Below are 20,803 nucleotides of genomic sequence, written 5' to 3' on the forward strand. Positions count from 1 at the left end.
GTGTCAAAGTTAGCAAATTTTGCAGATTCCGCTCTGAAATGTCCTTCAGTTTGAATTGTTGACCAATTGAGTCCAATTTGCTTCAAATCAATTTTAAAACATGCATAGATGCATAAAAACATGTAAAGATCAAATTCTTGAAGTTCAAGCAAAAATTTGCACAAAAGTAAATAATCGTGATTGTTTACTATTGAGGATTTTTTTCAACTTTTTGTAATTTTGGCATTATAGGCTTGATGTATATATCAAATAGATACTCTGAGTGAAGTGTGGGCTCATTTGAGTGCACAGGGTGAAAATGGTGCCATATTTAGGCTTTAGGTCTTTGAAACAGTAGATGTAAAGGAATTTTGAAATTTTGAGCTCCAAATTTGTTCAAACTTGGTTAGTGAGCTTAGGACATCATGTACTTTGGTCCCATGATGGCATAGTTGCAATTTTCTCCCATCTTGGCAAAAAAGTAAATAATTGTGATTATTATCTTTTTCATCAAAATAAACATTTTTTGGTGCAACATGGTTCTAAGCATGATGTAGATTGTGTGTATGACATTTGAGGTGATTTTTGACAATTTTCCAAGTTATCATTGATCATTTTGACTCATACTTGAAATGTGGCACGTAATACGTGTGTACAAGTGATAGGTGAGGTGATGATACCATTTTTAAGCCAAAATATTGCAAAAGTAAATAATCACGATTATTTATAGCAATCAACTTTTTCTTGCAAAACTTGAGAATTTTGACATAAACATATTCTATACACCTAAAACAAGTCCTAAATTGAATTTGGTAAAATTTTGTCTTGCCGGTATCACTTCGTGCTTTGTCGAATCTGAAATCATCGATTTTTGTGACTACATGGCCTGTGGAGTTGGTTAGTCCTATTTGAGGCTATGGACTTGTCCGCTACATAGTCCTGAAGCAACTCATCCAATTTTGGCCCATTTAGAGTCAGTTTGCCCTCGTATGTCAAATTTGACGCTTTGTAGCCTTTGAGCTGTTTTTTGCTTTCCGAGCACTTGGCTTGATTGATTTTATGAAACCAACCATATACATTGTATATATACCTCATATATAAGCTGTCTGTGGAGTCAGAATCCAATTCTGACATCTACCAAAAACCTAAATTTTCTACTTGGGACCCCATCGACCCTTGGCGAATGGTCAATTGTTGATATAGAAGTGTTCTATTATGTTGGGGCATGCTACAGTTCAAGTCTCATCTGATTTGGTTGAGCTGATAGGCCGCTATGGTCAATTTTTGGTTGTAGGTCTTCATGCACTGCTCGAATTCTGTGGTTTTTTCCAAGGGTTTAGACTAGCTACCGGTCGTATAGAATGGATCATTGATAAGTATAGAACTTAGCCCTCATGTCTCGTGTGAGACGGCGCTGAAAACAGGCAAATGTGGACTCCAAAAATTGCGTGCGAAGAAGGCCAAACAGCTTTTCTCCAAAGGCAACAAGTGGAAATGAGGTGATTTTAGCCTACCTTGGGTATCTATACTCGGACTTCCAGAACCATTTTTTCTTAAATTCCTCTGTTAGTCCTAGTAGGCCGTGAAATCTATGCTAGAGTCAAAAATTTCCCCAATCGGATTCTTGTAGCTCATTCTGCAAGAATTTTGCAAAAGTAGGTCTGGCTATTTAGCTTAGGCTTCCCGCTTCCATCTGCTGATTTGATTGAAATTTTTTGTGCCTATCTACCTTGTTCTTCTGATCATTAGTGTATCTTCAGTTTTTTCATTTGAGCTCATTTGCTTTTTATTATTAATTTTTGACCTATTTATTGGAAAAATAAAACAAAATAACAAAATACGCTAAAAAATCAAAGTAAAAATCCAATAATTAAGAAAATCCATAGATTGTTTTTTGTTGAATTTCTCCATTTTTAAGTTTCAATATCAAGAAAAATGATAAAAAATAACCAAAAAAGACTATCTTGATGATGTTTTGATAGTATTTACACTATTTACACTCATCGGGGAGATATTATCAGTTAAATTTCCCTTGTTGATGATTATAAGGGCATTATTAGATAATTTTACAAAAAATCACACCTTAAAATCAAACTTTTCCTTCCTCTTCAAACATTGTCCTTAATTACTTAGTTCCTTTCCACCCCTCCTAGATGGCGTACTCCGGAACGACTGTGTGTATGGGTTGAACAATCGTGTCTATGCATAGCCTTGGTTGGCTCTACCATGCTTTGAAGATCAATGCAGTTCAAACCATTATATTGTGCAAGAGTTGGGTCTTGAGTGATTAACTCAAGGGTTTATGATGTAGAGGTTTTCTAATGCTTTTTTTCAAATAGCAAATCTTGTAGCTTGTGTGCTCTTTGCTTGATTGTACCATCAGGATGCTTTGGCATGTTGATTTCCTGAGCTGTTGGTATCAATAATGGTTGTTGCCAAGTTTTTTTCCGCCATTGATATCTTGGTTTGTCTTGGTCAGAATGGTGTGGTTGAGTCTTCTGAGACTTAACTCTCCATTGCTTGATCTGTTTTACGGTTTGCGGAGAAGATAAGTGCTCCTTTTTCTTCCAAATCCATTTTGTGTTAGGTTCCTTGCTCGAAGATGCTCCTCTTTGTGTTTTGAACCTTGGAACCATCTTCGGTACAGTAAATGATGTTTTGGACACCCAGATTTGAATCGGCTTGTCCTTAAGCTGTGCTTTTGGTACCCAAATTTGCCTGACTCCTTGCATGCTACTTAGAGCATTTACTTCTAATTGATTGGATGGGAAAGATTGATTGCTTTGTGGTTTGCTCTGTTGGTAACTTCTTTTCCATTCCTCTTTGCTTGGTGCAATTGGAACAACGAGTTGTCCGCCTTTAGGTGATAGCTTGAGCTGATTGGTATCCCAATCTGGTACTGCCTTGTACGTGGGCATCCATGAGATTCCAAGAATCATTGTCTCATTCATGTGTTCATCTGGTAAGCATACAAACTGATGAGGACATGAACATCCATGTACTATCACATTTAAGTTGACTACTCCCAATGTTGGTGTTGGGTTCTTGTTGCATCCTTTGATAGTCGCTATTCCTGTTGTCAAAGACTGATTGGTTGCTTTCTTGTATGTGGAATAACTGATTGTATTTACTCAGGCTCCTGTATTGACCAATGCATTTGTGCTATGATTGTTGAGTTGTACTTTGATGCAAAGGTCCATTCCATCTAACCATTCATCATCTGTTGACACGACATCTTTCGGCAATTCCCATTGTCGATCATCTGTTTCTAGAGTGTTGATGGGAATAGGTATTTGTTGATTCTTGAGAGCAGCTTCCCTTTTGAGTACTCAAAACCGAGCTTCTTCTTGGGCTTCATTAATAACCTGCTGTCGTTTTATCTTCCTTTTCTTAGTTGCATGCATTCTTTCTAGAAATTCATTGGTTAGTGGCAAATTGTACTTCTTTAAACGACATCCACTAACCCAATTAGCCATTGGTTCACCATCTAGGACGGATAACTTAATTGCTCCACTTGGAGATACATCTTCAATGATAAATGGTCCGTTTTCCTTTTTCTTAAACTTGGGAATGTGCTGCTTAAGGGAATAGACTAAAACTAAATCCCCTTTTTTTGAAGACTTTTGTAATTAGATGGGAATCAAAAACTGTTTTTGTTTCTGCTTTTGTGCATAGATGTGAGCTATAGCAGTTAGCCTTTGCTCCTCAAGCTTTTCTAAATCTTCAAGTCTCTCTGACAATTCATGTCCCGTCCACTCAAGATCCTTAGCTACCCTTAGTGTCGGCAATAGAAATTCTATTGACAGTATGGCATCAAGACCATAGACAAGATTAAAGGGTGTAGCATTTAAAACTGTTTTGAATGAAACTCGATAAGCCCATAGAGTTGCATGGAGATTCATTTTCCAGTCTGTCCTTCCTGAACTAACCACTTTAGTCAATACTGAGCTAATAATTTTATTCGTATGCTCAACTTGTCCGTTTGCTATTGCGTGATAGGGAGCTGATTTGTTATGGATGACCATAAATTCATTAAGCAGATACTCAATTACCTCATTTAGGAAATGAGTTCCCTATCATTGACTATTTCTATTGGCAGTCCATATCGTGTGAATACATACTTGTATAAGAATGTGGCGGTGGTTCTGGCATCATTCTTTTGAGTTCCTTTAGCCTCGGCCCACTTGGTCAAATAGTCGATAGCTACAATGATATATTGAGCTTGGGTTCTATAAGCAGGTGGCTGTATTGGCCCAGCAAAATCTATACCCCATTTTGTGAAAGCTCTAGCTCCCATCATTGGTCTTAAGGGCATGCTATTTACACGTGTTGGTATTTTTGCTCGTTGACAAGCATCACACCTTCGAACATATTCTTTGGCATCTGCAAAAAGTGTTGGCCACCATATGCCTACCATTAAGATTGCTCTTGCAGTGGTCTCACTAGAAAAGTAACCTCCAGCTAATCCAGCATGTGCTTGTTCTATAATTGGAATATACTCGTCTTCATTTGCACAAAGATGCAGATGTTGATCCTTAACTCTTCGATACAATTGGTTTCTAATAAGAGCATAATCTCTTGCTTCAGTTTCAATTGCTCTTTGACGGTGTTTACTCATATCCTCAAGAAATGTTCGGCTTGATAAGCAAGTAACTAGATAGTTACTCTACTTAGGAACATGCGACATTTGGAACAATGTTACATGAGGTATGGGTGTTTGTTTTTGACATTGAGGACAATTTTTTACAAAAGAATGAACATCACTCCTCATAGTTGGCCAAAATACCCCAAGTCTCAAGATCCGTCACATAGTTTGATCTTCTGCAAAGTGAAGTCCTACTATGGTAATATGTGCTTGACTTAGGTATTGGGTTTTCTCCTCAGAATTAATGCATAAAAGCAATATTCCATCCCGATTTCTTTTGTACAACCTTTTAGCTAGCAATTGATACATAGCCAATTGCTCAATTAATCCGATTGTAATAGGAAGTGGTATTTGCGAATCCACTTGAGCTATTGTCATCAATGATACCATGCTTTCCGACCATCGAGGGCATTATTTCCACGAAGAACAGATATGCATCTGGTAGATCATCGTCTACTCCTTTAGGTGGTTCTCCTGAAAAAATCCTAGACAAATAATCTGCTCTTTGATGACTAGTACCCTTTTTTACATCTACAGTGAAATCAAATTCTAGAAGAATGATGAACCATCTCACTATTCTTCTTGTGCTGCATGGCTTGTTGACCAAGTACAATAAGGCTTGGTGGTCCACAAAGAGTACAAATTTGTTGGCTAATAGGTAATATCTATACCCTTTTACGACATAGATCATTCCTAGTCCTCCCCTTTCGGTGGTGGTCTGATTCTTTTCCGCCATGTTCAACTGTCGGCTAGTATAAGAAATAGGAAAATCAATTTTCCCGTCTCCTGGTTGAGCTAGTATACACCCAATGCCAAAATTGGAAGCATCTACATGTATGTGGAATATCTTATTCCAATCTGGTGCTTTTAATATTGGAGCTGAAGTGAGAGTTTGCTTAAGCTTCATGAAGGATTCTTCACATGCCTCAGTCCATTCAAAGTGTGTAATCAAGCTATACATGGATTTTGCAATTATAGCGTACATGTAAATGAAACGTCTGTAATATCCACAATGCCCCATGAAGGCTTGAACCCCCTTGACTGTTGTCGGTCTAGGCAAATCAACAATAATATGAATTTTGTCCATATCAGTAGCTATGCCATTTTTAGACACTATATTCCATGAATTTTTCCTTGTCTATCCATGAATGTGCACTTCTCAGGATTTAAGCGAATTATAAAGTCTATATTTTTCGAGTACCTTTTTGAGATGTTCAAAATGATCAGCTCGGATTGATGAATGTACGCATAGATCATCCATATATACTTCCAAGAAATTCCTAAGGTATTCTTTGAAAGCATGGCTCATCAATCTTTGAAAGGTGGCAAGAGTATTCGTTAACCCAAAAGACATAACCCGATAGGCAAAAGTACCCCATTCCGTTGCAAAGGTAGTTTTATGCTGATCTTTGGGATCAACCAAGAGTTGATTGTATCCCAAAAAGCCATCTAAAAAGTTATAAGCTTCTTTTCCTGCAACTCGTTCTAAAACATGCTCAGTGATCGGAAGAGAAAAGTTGTCTCTAATGGTAGCTGCATTCACTTTCTTGAGGTTGACACACACTCGTAATTTTTCATTTTTCATGGGCAGTACCACAATTGGAGACACCCAATCTGTTTGTTCTATTTCATAGATGAATTCAACATCCTTTAGCTTTTCAATCTCTTCTTTGATCTTCCTGGAAAATGTTTCATTGTATGTGTATGGCCTTTGTCTACTTGCTTTTGCATCATCTCTCATGGGTATGGTATGTTGACAGATTTGTGGATCAACACCCTTGAGATCCTTGTAAGACCAAGCAAAGATATCTTGGTATTCTTTCAGTAAGCTTAACAAAAGTCCTTCTTCTTCTTTCGTAAGGTCATTTGCAATGTAGGCTGGTCTAGGCTCTTCTCCTGGTTCGACCAGATCTATCTTTTTTGCGTTTTTAGGTCCTTCGTAGGACTCGCCCTGTTTTCGTAGTTCTCGAACAGGTTGTTTGACTATGATTTTTTGATCTTGGAGAGTATATTTCTTGTAATGGGATGGAACACTCATTACATCTTTACCATCTTCTTCAGTGCTTTCCATTTCAATTCTATATATCTCCTTTGGAGCTTTCTTCAACTCTTGATACTTCTTTTTCCGCTCAACGCACGTCATGGTTGAATCCTTGTTCTGGTTTTTAGGTTTTTCTTGAGTGTGTTTTCTCATTTTTCTCGAATGTTTTGACATTTTTGATTTTCGTTTGAAGGATATTTGCTAGTGATTTTGTCCTTGACACTATCATGTGCATCTATCTGCATCGGGAATTGTGTTCTACTGGAGACTGATGGCATAGGTCTAGCTTTCAAATTCCTAGTGTCTCTTTTTCGTCTATACCATTTCTGTCTTCTCGGTTTCTGGTTAGGAAAGTAAAAAAAAATTCCCTCCCCTCCTTTCATGAGTAGGTTAGCTCTCACATGTTCTTTTTCCGACCCCAAATCATCGGAGGTAGCGGAGTGTTCTTCTAACTCATCTGTTGCATCATAGTAGGGGTCTGAAAAGACTTTTTGAGCTTCCATCGAGTCTTTGGATTCCGGAATTTTGTTTTCAATGTGGAGGGTTGAGATCATTTGTATGGGAATTATGTCATAGCCATCCTCATTGCAAAATTGAGTAGGCATAGACGTATTTACACATACATCCATTGTTGCTAAAATTTGAGTCAACTCAAATGGCTCAAATAAATGCTCTGGAAAGGGTTCCGGTACATAAGCTTCATCCGTACAATCCCTTTCTAAGATACATTCTTCTCTTTTTAAGCTCCCGTTTTTTGAAGCTCCACAATCCAAACACGTGTGTCTTTGTTCAACCAAGATGAAAGCTTAGTTTTAACTGAAGAGACTGAATTGAATGCTTGTATGGGTGTTTTCATGACATCTCTATAAGTATGATCTTTTAGATTAACCCTTGTTATTGATCCCACTTGCTTCAAGTACAGATCATGGTTTCCCCAATCTTAAATGAGTTGTACTTGTCGCATGAAAGGTCTTCCCAATATGATTTTGTAACTGAGTTTCTTTCCAAAGTCTACTATGGCAAAAGTGTGTTGATATTCAATCCCACAAGAATTAACTCACTTTTTTAAGCAGTCCTAATGGTCTTTCAATGTGTCCATCAGTCAATTGCAATTTCATTCGAGTTTGTCTAATTTCGTGTTTCAATTTTCCTAAATTTTTTGTGATTAGCTCCGCTATTCCTACCTTCTCTAGAGTTCTTTGTAGATCATTCCATAGATATGGCTTGATTTTCAATAGTTCTCCCAAAGTAAGAGTGCATTGGATAGGTGTAGACATGATTGAATGGATGTTGTCTACTTCCAGGGTCTATTCGGCTCTTTTTACTTGAGTGGTTTTACACACTATGGATTCATCTTTTTTATCTTCCAAGTAAGAGGGTAGTGTTTTCAAGGTCAATGGTTTAAACATCCCTAGAGCTTCAGATCTGCAATCCCAAGGATTGTACATCTATGTCCATATAAGGAGGTATAGGAGTTGATTTCAAAGTCAGGCTCCCATCATTGATCTCTCTAACTTTTTCCCATAAGTGTCCTGACCAGTCTTCTTCTACGAATGGAATTCCGTCTAAGGCATCTTCGCTGTCCGGCACTATAAGTTCTGGCTCTTTTGTTTCAAGGTGGGGTTCTACCACCATTTTGGATTTTTCTTTCTTGACTCTTACCATAAGCTCCTCAAGTTTTGCCATATTCTAAAGCTTGGGTTTTTGTTTTTCCATCATCTCTTGCATGATTCTTACCAAATTTTGATAAGCTTCAAGCTTAGCTGCTTCTATGTCTGGAGAAGGATAGTTTTTCCATTTGTTTTCCATGTTTTGGTCTGCCTTAAGTCCCGCTTGGTAAGCTTCCAAGGCTGCATTAATAGGCTAAAAAATTTTGTCAACCAAAATTGATCCTCCAGATTTCACGGTGGTTTCCTTGATTTTGCTTCCAGTTTCTTTCACCTTTTCTTGAAATAGCTTTTTTGCTTTTTCCTCGATTTCAACCCGTTGTCTCTGTTTTTTCATCTCATACCTTTTGCTTCTACTTCTTTTGGTCTTTTGAGAGGAAATTTTTGTATTCTCTGAATCATTAGAGGAGTTATGTTTCTTTTTCTTAGCCTGGGCTCTGGTGATTACCTTGATTGAAACAATCGGTTCACTCTCAGATGAGCTACTAGGTATCACTTGGACTACGTTCACTACTGTTTTACCCTTGTTTAAAGGATTTTTGGACAATCTTCCGGGAAGTGTTTTCCCTTTTTGCAACATTGTGTGCAATAAGCTTCAACTGGCTTGAGGTTCTTATCGGAGGCTTTGGGCATTCATTTTTCCAATGATCATCTGCACCACAGCTTTGCCAGTTTCCAGTTCTTGGCTTAATCGTGGGTCTTACAATAGGAGGTATGACACCTTGATTAGCTACATAGTACATTGGTGCAAGATCCGTGTAGCATAAGTCACAGGTTCTTCCATTGGTGGATGTGAATTATACCAATCTCCTTCTACCATTACTATAGATGGACTAGGCTCAGCATAGGGTGTAACAAGCACTAGTGCTTTTTCATCTATGACTCCCTCTAGATGCATGTACTTTACAGGCACTGCATTATGTCCCGGATATGGAGGTTGTTGACCCAACACGGGTTGAGGTCTTTCCATACCCATTGGTGGTCTTTGAGCTGGGGCCATATTAGGTTGATATCTGTACATGGGTTGTCCTTGTGGCCTCATAGGCACGTATTGAACATTCCCATCATACTTTGGTTGGTAATAGCACTCATTGGTCTCATGGTTGGTCCATTTACCCTCGATTTCACACCATTTTTGCGACGTAATTGGTTGTCCCTATTGAGGTATCCCTTGTCATGGTCCTCTTATAGGTGCTTTTTGCATGTTATTCATCATGTCATCCATCCTTTTGAGCATGTCTTCTATGGTTGAAAGTGGTGCTGCAAAGCAGCCGTTCCTACTTGTGCTGGTCTAGTGGATGCTGTTTTCTCACTTTGGTTATCTTTAGGGACATCTTCGTTGAAAATATCACAATTGTCTCCTAAGTCAATAGCATTTGACGACACAGACACACTCTTCTAGGGTTGTATGCTTCTTGCTATACAATATAGCATGAAGTTCTTTGCTTAGCAGTCCCTCTAGAACAATGATACTAGTTGTTCTTTTGCAGGTATCTCTAGCTCTGGGCATCTGGCAATGTATTATTTCATTCGAGTTACACAATCCCTAACAGACTCACCTTGTTTCTATTTAAAGCTGTAGATTTGAGGTACCGTATTGTGTTTGATCCCCGTTTTGGAACACGCAGCTACAAATCCTTGAGCTAATGTGTTCAAGTCCATGATTGACCTTGGTGGAAAGTTTTGAAACCATGTCAATGCTTTTCCTTCTAAGGTCATTCCAAACCCCTCGAATTGAGTATGGAAATCAAATATGCATTTTGATCTTAGCACTTGCTTAAAGCTTGCTAAGTGGTCATAGGGATCCCCAGATCCACTGTATTCTTTGACCCATTTCTGAAAATCAGCTGGTCTGACACGTCTATTTGGTTCAACTCCCGGTCTCTTGACAGTTGGTCCCGTTCTGAGTTCTTCAAACCTGTTGGAAATAGTGATTCATGTAGCCCTGGACTGGCTTCAGTGTCACCCCGTTTTCTTCGTGATGTGGTGCTTTTTGATTTCTTAACATTACTCTCGGAAGATCTCTCACGGTGTTCTTCTCTTGGAATAGTTTCTGGTCCTTGGCCTAATACCCAATCCCTTATGGAATACCCTTGGTATTTGGTTTGTTCCACCTCGTCAGGAGTCATCATAACAAAGTTGTTGAAAATGCTCTATTCCACCCTCCTCATATGTATTTCCCCCTACCATATTAGATTTGTCTGCGTCTTCTGCTTTACTAGATTTGTCAGATGCTATCGATGCGTCGGCGCTTTGACTCTTTTCTCTTTGTTCCGCTTTGCGTTTGAGCTCGTTTTGAATGGAGATGATCAATTTATGGGCTCTCCAAAAATCTATTCCCCATGGTGGTAATAGGAAGAAGCTATCTAGATGTAAGAATCTAGCCCCTTCTAGTACTTCGGGTTTTTGGTGTACCATCCACAATTCCTTGGGAAACATGGTGGTCTTGACTATCATTCCAACAATTTCTTGGAACTCTCCAATGAAGATATTTGATGGTATTGCTTCTAGCTCTTGATCAGTGATGTGAGACTTCTCATTTGATGAGATATTGATGATCTCATAAGGTGCCACCCCCCACTCCTTTTGGGCTTTCCTATAGGGCACCTGTGACCAATTTCAAGCTGCTTTTAGAGTTAGGAGATGATCAAAAGGTTGCTAAGAAATGGAAAAAACACAAACTTTGACCATAAAATGAGAAATGAGCATAACTTTGTTAAAACGACTCCAAAATTGACCAAACTTCTCTAGTGCATCTAGGACAACTATAGTCACTAGGGTAAGAGATCACATATGAAATCTGGCTCTGAGGTTCATGGATCACGATCCATGTTGGAGCACATTTTGATGATTTGATGATACCACCTGGGAGGGCACATCAAGGTGATGCTTTGGTCCAAATTTTTTGGGGTTTGGATCATAAGTTAAGGTTTTAGGTCAAATTTTGGAAAATTTGTTAGACTTAGAGAATTTGAGCTCTTTGGTTGGGATTTTGAGATCCAAATGACTTGATACTTCAAGGCTAGACTTTGTATGGTGTCCAAGACCAAATGGTGATGTTCCTTCTTGGATGGGTGAAAAAGGTTCATGGATCGCGATCCATGTTTGACAGGGTTTTGGAATGCCATTTGGCACACATGTTCCTATAGTCCATCCGAGCACACTGGTGAAATTTTTTCAAGTTTGGACATGTTTTTCCTAAGTTTACTCCATTTCTCAGTTTATGGCCATCTTTTTCCGACTTTGACCATATCTATTTTTTGGACCCCTTTTTGATCAATACCCTTGGTTACCATCTGATGTTTCCTTGATTTTTGGTGATTTGTGTCTGAGGATCACCTTGCTGCCCAATTGCTTATCGATTTTCAATACTCTCTGATTCCATTTGAAGTTGGAGATCTAGTTGAGAAAATTCAAGGACTTTGAAAGTATTTTCAGCTAGATTTCACAAACTTTGAAACTTTGAATGTTCTCCTTTGGCACTTTGGTTTCTCACACATTTGCTTTGAACTTCAAAATCAACATTTATGTACTATCCTGACATCCTTTGCCCTGTATTTCCCATGTATAGGACTACTGATTGTAAACTGTTGAAATCTGTCAGAATTTCCCTTGGAGGTCCATGGATCACAATCCATGTTTTGAGGTCAAATGATACCATACTTGGTGGGTTAGTTTTTTGTGCATACCCTAAGCCATTGGACATAGAATTTTGGAGTTAAGATTGCTTTAGCATTGGTTAGATTCAAAATGACCATTTGCAGACTAAAACTGCTAGATCTCTTGGTTCTTGGTGATTTAGTGATCCATTTTCTACCCAACTTGCATGGCATGCTCCTCTTTGCTACCTCTAACCATAGGCTGAGTTTTTTCACGAATCTCTCATTATGGTACATGGATCACAATCCACGTTGGAGCATGGAATGTAGATCCAAGTAGCACAGTGTGGAGTCTACTGTCCATTTCCTCCCCCCTAAAATTAGGGTTTTGGGAACATGGATCACGATCCATGTTTCACATCCTTTTGCAACTGTGATTAGCTGGGATGATTCTACCAAGTATTAGGAGCCTGATGAAAAGGTTTTTGATTTTGACATGTGTAGCTGCCTCCAATGGGCTCTAACAATTTGTAAAATTTTCACCTCTGATTTAGTATGTTTGTTGGTTTGATGTTTTTGGTGCAGTGTAGCATATACACAAATGTTCTTGCTGGGTTAGTGATCATACCTGACAAATCTGGTGTAGTAAGAGCTACTCTAGCGGTTGCACTAGACAAAAATGCGATAGAGAACTCTAGGTTTCTTGACTCTCTCTCTCTCTCTCTCTCTCTCTCTCTCTCTCTCTCTCTCTCTCAATGAATGCAAATGAGCTTGATTTTGCCCCATTATGACTATTTGTAACCGACCTACTCGGAATGCCTTATGCATACTTACCTTCATTGCTCATATCTTTATGTCATACCACCTACGATTTGAATTGTTCATCATTTGGACATTCAATTGCTAAATGGCTTCTAATCTGCAGTTTTGATCTGTCAAAGGTTGGCCCAAAATCCGACCGGTGCCAAACCTTTCCATATTTTCCATGTCTAAAGCCCTTGCTTTGAAGATTTGATGTTTGCTTTAAAAACTCAATTTCGACTGTCCTCGTTCAACTCATTAATTTTCTAGTTTTTTTAGCTTGAAATCAAAAGAAAATTATCGATAATTATAATTATTTGGCAAAAAATTTGCCAAAATTATTATGCTCACTGATATATACATACGCTCAATCTAACATCTTACTTGTCATGAATTTTGCAATATGGCTCAATGCTATGCCTGTTAAGAGATAAAAATTCCTAAAAGAGCTCATGAAAAGGAAAATAATTAACAAGAAAACATTATATACAAAGTTACAATTATCTTGCTGCTAGTTCGTGTTACTCCCCCCTTCCCTTTTTGAGTCGTCTTGGACAAAGGTGTGGCGTGGTGCATGGGCGCAAACTATGTGTTTATGCAAGGCCGTGTAATGTGGCCCTATTATGCGAATTGAAGATATGCATCACAAAAAACTGTGCAAGATATGGGTTTTGAAATGTTTGTTTAGTGGTTTGTGTTGGTGAGGTTGCTTTGAAGCTACGAGGCCCGAATAAAAGGATTTGGAGAAGATGCGTGCGCTCTTTGATGGTGGAGGCTGGTAATGTTGACCTGATATCCTCTGTAATTGGTTTAAATTTTTTTGGAATCCATTGGAGTTTCTTTGAGGAGAAGCATGGAGACTGTGATCCATTTTTGTCTCCATTGCCATGTTCGTGTTGCGGGGTGCTTGTGGGTGGGTTTGATTGGCTTTGATATCCAATGAGATGATTGGGCATGAGAAGCTTTGTGTTCTTTGGGAGGAGCATGCGTTGTGTTTGAAGAAGTAGGTCCGATTAGCGCCGTTTGAATGTGGGTAATATTGCTTTTGGAAATCCATATTTTCTTTGGATTTGACTGCATCATGGACTTCTTGACCCAAAGCTTTCTGGTTGCCTTGGTTGAACGCAACGGTGTAGGTTTAGGTTTTTCTAAAAGAGGCTGAATTTCCCAAAAGTGATATGGTTGTGCTAATGGAGTAGTGAAGGATGTGTCATTGAATTTGAGTTATAAGGTGTCATCCTACCAATTTGGTCTCGTTTTGTACATGCACATCCAAGGTACTCCAAAAATCATTGCTTCATTAAGATCGATATCTGCCATTACATGAAATTGATGAAAGAAGCTGTGACGATCGACATTGATTGATAAATTGGTTTGACCCAAGCTGAGCATTGTCCTTGATTGGATGCCTTGAGCTCAATTTGGTTTGATGTTAGAGGTTGTGTGACCATTCTCAAGAATGTTGAGTATTTGATGACATTGGCTCATGCTCCGGTGTCCACTATTGCTCGTTTGGTGGAACCATCAGGAAGTTGAAGGATAATTCATACATCCATACCACCAAGCCATGAACGTTATGTTTGAAGTGATGTGATTGGAGGAGGATGGGGACCTTTTCATTCCAACCAAGTTTCCCTATGGTTGGCTTGTTCCTTGTGCTTCTATATCCTCAATCAAGCTTCCTCCTTAGCCTGTGCTTGGATAGCATGGGCTTGGTTATTCTGCTCAACTACTGCATGAATTGTTTCTAACTCCGTGTTTGTCAATGGGAGAAGGTAATTTTTTAACATGCATCCACTTATGTAATTAGGCATCTCCTCACCAACCAATGTTGCAAGTTTGATGTCACCACCTTTTTGAAACTCCTTGCTTATTATATGTTGGTCATGGAAAGCCTTCATTTGTCATTTCTGGGCATATATCCTTGTTACCGCCTTCAATCATGTTTTGTCTAGTTGCTCCAAGATGTCTAGTCTTTCAGAGAGTTTGTGTCCAGTCCAACGTAGTTGTGCTATGACTTGAAGTGTGGGAATCAAGAATTCCATGGGGAGAATATTATTTATTCCAAACACAAGATTAAATGGAGTGGTGCCAATGGAAGTTTTACATGCTATAGTGCAAACCCATAACGCTGAGTGTAGCTTTAGGTCCCAATCAGTTCTTGAGTCACTCATTATTTTGGTTAGCACCGTGCACAAGATTTTATTGGTACTCTCTGCTTGTCCATTAGCTTAGAGGTGATAGGGGGACTGATTTACGATGAACCACCATGAATTCATTGAGTAAACTTTCAATGAAAGTGTTCACAAAGTGGATGCCTCGATTACTCACAATCTCAATGGGTAGGCCGTATCCTGTAAAGATGTTCTCAAATAAGAATTGTGATGTAGTCCGTGCATCATTTTTCTTTGTTTCCACCCATTTGGTCAAATAATCTATTGCCACTATAATATATTGAGCGTGTGTGCAGTATGCAAGAGGTATTATGGGACCTACAAAATCTATGTCCCACTTGGCAAAAGCCCAAACTCCTATTATCGATCGTAAGGGCATCTCATCTCTCCACAGAGGTGCCTTAGTGCGTTGGCATTCATCACACGGTTTTACATATGTTTCTGCATTTGTAAATATAATTGGCCACCATATTCTTGCAAGAAGTATCATCTTTTTTGTTTTGTTAGCCGAAAAATGTCCACCTGATTGGCCTGAGTGTGCTTGTTCTAGGATATACAAATATTCGTCCTCAGTAGCACACAATCTTAATTGGTTGTCTTTTCCCCACCGGTATAGTTGATTCGAGATCAGCACATAGTGTTTTGCTTCCTCTTCGATATTTCTCATCCGTGCCTTACTCAATCCTCCGGGAAGGTCTTGGTATCTAAGTACTCGATAATGTAAGTAGTCCATTTGAGCGCTACAATTACTCTAAAGGGTGGCGTGTTCCACTAGTGGTTATCTCTTATAGGCTTCAAACGATTTTATGTATTCATGGATGCTTTCTACCATGTTTAGACAGTAGACACCAAGTTTCATAAGTCTTTAGAATGTTTGCGTTTTCCCATTACAAAACCTCGTGTGTTGTATATGGGCAAGGCTCAGATAGTGCTCTTGCTTGTTTGGCTTTGCTCTCTTTTGACATCTCTATCCCCACATCACCATATAGTGATCGGATATCACCAGGGTAGAACTCACGGTCTAGATTGATCTCAGTGATAGGGGCTGACTCAAGGGTCGCACTTCCATCGTTTTTGTTTCTGATATCCTCCCACAGATCGTCTGGCTATGGATCTTCTACTTTCAAAATTGGAATCACTGCTTTGTGAGCCCACCCTGTCTATGGTATTTGCTATTTCCCTTGTATCTAATGGTGCCTCAACTCCTAGCTCTTCCTGGTCTCTCTTTTCAAAGCCTTGGTTCCCCTTTCATGGATTCTTTTGCAGATTAGTACCTCCATTTTTGGAGCATCTGGAACATGTGGTTCCATAAGAGCTTGGGCCGACTAGATGATCTCCTTGCACATCTGCAACTTCTCTTTCTCATACCTTGGGTGGATGAGGATACATTAACCATCTATGCTCTTGGGTTTGATTGGGCTTTAACCTAACTTCATAAGCCTTCAAAATTACATATAAAGGCTCAAAGACTTTGTCCACCAAGACCAAACTTCTCGATGGTATTGTTGATGGTTTTGCGACAACAAATTTTTCCTTATGGTCTTGTTCCAATCTCAATTGTTCTTCGGTTTGATTGTTATTTGGTTTGCTGCAATTTGGTTTGCTGCAATTTGGTTTCTAAGGCCGATTTTTCTTTTATCCTTTTGGATTTCATCTTGTCCCTTTTTGCTTTCCAAGATTTTGTGGGGGTCCTGACTCCTAACCGACAAACTCTCTATTTCAATTTGATTGGGTGGGATGTTTTTGTCTCTCATAGGCATATTCCTTGCGGCTTCTTGGGCTTGTGGTATCGTTACAACATTTGTTCAAATTGTTGGTTCCATTTCTAATTCACTTGAGCTTATACAACTCCAATTTTGTTTATGGTAGCTTTCCCCTTGTTATCAAGATTTTTTGGATAGTGTGGAATTAGATGATCATTTGTACATCCCTCACATTACCCAAAGATTTTGATGCACTCTTCTTTGTGTGGACACCTTCTTGCCCAATGATCACCTCCACATTCATAGCATGATCCTATTGGTGGTGGGGAAGCTTGTGGAGCTCCCATAGGTGTCTTATTAGGAGGGTATCCCCTAGGTCTATAGTTTTGATTTTCCATGAACATGAACGGATTTTTATCGATTAAGTAACGGTTTTTTGTTGGTTGTGCTATGTACAATGGTTTTGTCATCCCCTTAAAACCTATCCATGAAATTTTTCCTTCAGGTACATAAGCTCTATTGTCTAACCCTCTATCATAAGTGATGTCTGAATCTTCAAAGTATGAAACTACCACCATCATTCTTTGATCCGCAGATGCTTCTATGGGTTGTGAAATTCTCACCATGGCTCTATTTTCCTAGGGTAAAGGAGGTTGTTGTCTCAACATAGGTTGAGGTCCCCCCCCCCCCGTTGGACTGTGTTGTTTTGTCCTATTTGGTATCTTGGAGGTGGTGGCAAATGTTGCCCTTTAGGAGGTCCATATGGTCTTTCCCCAACATAGTTTCTATTGTAGAAACATTCGTGGGTCTCATGGTTTGTCCATTTTTTCTTGATAGCACACCACTCCAATACACGTTGTACGTTTTCTCCTGGTCTCAACTGCATGTTGCACCACTGAGTCAGATGGTCTCCTCCACAAGGGTCACATTTTCATGTGGGCTGTTGTCGTGTGTTTGGTTTGCCCTATTACCTTGGTTCATCCTTGATCATCGACACAGTTGGGTTTTCCCTTCCCAGTTTCAATGTGGATTCACTAGTGGTCAAAGAGATGCTACTTGTCCCTTGGTCAGTATCCTCAGCCACCTCCCCATACACTTTATAGTTGTCTACTAGATATAATGCCTCTCTAGTGACTTGCTAAAAGGTTACACTTGCCTTGAGTGCATATCCTTTTTGAGAGTCTTATTCCGTAATCCCTCTATGAAAAGAACAGATAGTCTCTCATCCTAAGGTAGCTCTTTGGTGGGACATCTTTTAATGTACTACTTGAATCGAAGCGAGGCTTCCATCACCTTTTCTTTGTCATTTGGTCTAAATGCATAGATTTGGGGGACCATATTATGCTTAATTCCTCTCTTTGAGAATTCTTCTGAAAATTCTCATAGAAGTTGTTCTATGTTGGGAAAATCTTGGCTGCTTAATGGTTGGAACCAGATCAAGGTTGTTCCTTTTGGGGTCAAACCAAATCCTTTATATTGAGTATGGAAATATGTTACCTACTCAGCCCTCAACACTTGTTTGAAGATTGAAACACGTGCATACGGATCCCCCGGCCCACTATACTTTTTGGGTACACACTTGGCCACGTGAGATGGTTGTATGTGTTTAGTTTTGGCAACCATTCTAACCACTTCCGATCCTCCTGATAGGGTCTCTCTAGCTTCATATTCTCCCCTTGGCACTACAAATACTGAGTATGGAAATTTGTTGCCTACTCAACCCTCAACACTTGTTTGAAGATTGAAACATGTGTATACGGATCCCCCGACCCACTATACCTTTTGGGTACACACTTGGCCACTTGAGATGGTTGTATGTGTCTAGTTCTGGCAACCATTCTAACCACTTCCAATCCTCCTGATAGAATCTCTCTAGCTTAGTATTCTCCCCTCGACACTACAATTGGTGTCCTCTCTGCTAATCTTTCATCCGGTCGTTCTATTCAATTTCGTGTAAAAATCGGAGGGACTCTAGTTCCGTAAGTCAAATCAGGTGCTTCATTGCCCTTGTGTGTGTGTTGGGAGGCATTGTAGCACGACCTAATCCCAATCCACACAAAATTATCAAATCTGTGGATCAACAACCCGGCTAGGGCATGGAAGGACGAGCATCGGATGAATAGAATGAGGATTCAAGAGATCACCTCTCCAATGCAAGTAGAGATTAGCCATGGCAAGACTAACTCTAAACCTACTCTAATAAATAATCAATCAACTCCTACACACATCAAGTCCACCGAAGTCCGACTTACCATAGACTAGAAACCCAAGCACACTAATGATAAGCACACACTAATTACCACATGTCAATCACGGCACTTCATCAATAGCTACACACGAGGTGAATGGTGCTAGAGTTTCTAAAAACCTATCTATACACAAGCAAACAATAGGGCACAGACACTAATTACAAGATTAAGACCCAACTTAATCAACTTAATTAGTGATGCTAAATATCACAAATCAAATGCTTGTAGAAGAGTAGGAGTGGTTAATAGCAAAAAGTACATACCTCTCTCAAATCTAGAATAGTGAGAGTGTAATACTTCTTCATGACATAATGAAATGTAGAGAAGAAGTAGAATAATGAGAAAATAGAAATTAGATTAATAATGAAGAGCTTACTCTAATTACAATGATTAGCACTAGCCTCTTAAGCATAAACATTAAGCTCAAAGCTAGGCCATAGAGTGAACATTCAAGAGAGAGGGAGCTCTCAAAAGTGGATCCTCAAGAGTGGATACTCAAGAATGACGCCTCCTTGCATAAAGGCTTCCTTTTAAAGGCTTTCACCACAATCCCTTCTACTATGGGTTTAAGCTTGAGCCCTCTAACTATACATACAACTTTGGAACTCCAAGTGAGCCCAAGACTTATACAAGGTGAGTTGGAAATATTATGCACAACCATAGTATATCTCCCACTTGATGCATATTCGGTGTAGCCTGTGTTAGCCGCTGCTAACATTCCCCCCTTCCTAATTTGGTGCACGTCCTTGTGTGCCGGTGAAGCAAGACACGGAGACATGGTAAAAGCAAGTCCATGGAAGAAATGTTGAGCTGCAAAACATAAGAACAAGTAATGAGCATCAAAGGCCAACAAGGATACAAAACATGAAGTACAATGAACAACCATGCAAAGTGAATTTTTTGCTTCTAATAGATGGGTGAATCATAATAAAAAACTAGACAACATAAAGCAAAAAAACACTCAACTATCATGAAGATTAAACCACTTGAAATTTCTGTTTTATGCATGAAACACAAGCAATCAATTATGACCCTAGGCTAATGCAAGCTCATAAACCTATTAGCCTAAAAACTATGTGACCAATCTTAATAAATCATTCAAGCCTATTATGTCTATGGGCTATAAAAAAAGATCCTAATCTATTAGTACATTGTCAAAGCTTTTTGAAGCTCATGGAAGTTTTGTTTTTTTCATTCATAGAAAAAAGTAAAGCACAATACAAAGCTACCACCCCAAGGCAAGTCTAGGTACGACTCTCGGCTCCTTGAACCCTCAAGAAGATGTTCCAAAAGCCTACTAGCCTACCAAGGCGACGGCTAACCCCTATCAGCCCAGGGTATCGATTTAGGGCCTTGACCAAGCGAGCCAAGGTGATTCCACTCGGCTGCGAAGTGCTAATAAGGCGCTAGGTCTCACAAAGACACAACATAACATAGACATTTTCTTTTCATGTGTTTAGTAGCATTTTTGCTACTTTTTCTTGACATTTTTTGCTTCATTGATTCATTTTTTTAGCACTTTTTTGTTTCTTCCAACATGAGATGCTTATGGCAATTGGACTAAAGGACTAAGGCCTAATCTTAGCCCTAGGTCATGTTAAAAATGAATGGAGTATTAAAACTTATCACTAAGAATCTAGGACTAATGATAAATGAACCTATATTACCTAAGGTCAAGGCCAATTACCTATGATTAACACACATAAAACCTAATTTTTTGATGAGTTAATTTTCACAAAGAAAAGTGTTGAAACTTTAGGATGCCTAGCTTTTGAAAATGAAAGAACCATAATTTAGAAGCAAATTCACCAAATCCAAGCATAGAGAATGGAGAGATGAAAAAAAGAGCAAAATCATGGAAGGATTACACCTATTCATGCTTTTTTGAGCATCTTTGAGCAAGCATTCCCTTTGTAGAGAAGTCTCTTGATATTTTTACTTACAA

Source organism: Adiantum capillus-veneris, chromosome 10 (assembly GCF_014529385.1).
Source record: "Adiantum capillus-veneris isolate H3 chromosome 10, ASM1452938v2, whole genome shotgun sequence".
NCBI classification, from domain to species: Eukaryota; Viridiplantae; Streptophyta; class Polypodiopsida; order Polypodiales; family Pteridaceae; genus Adiantum; species Adiantum capillus-veneris.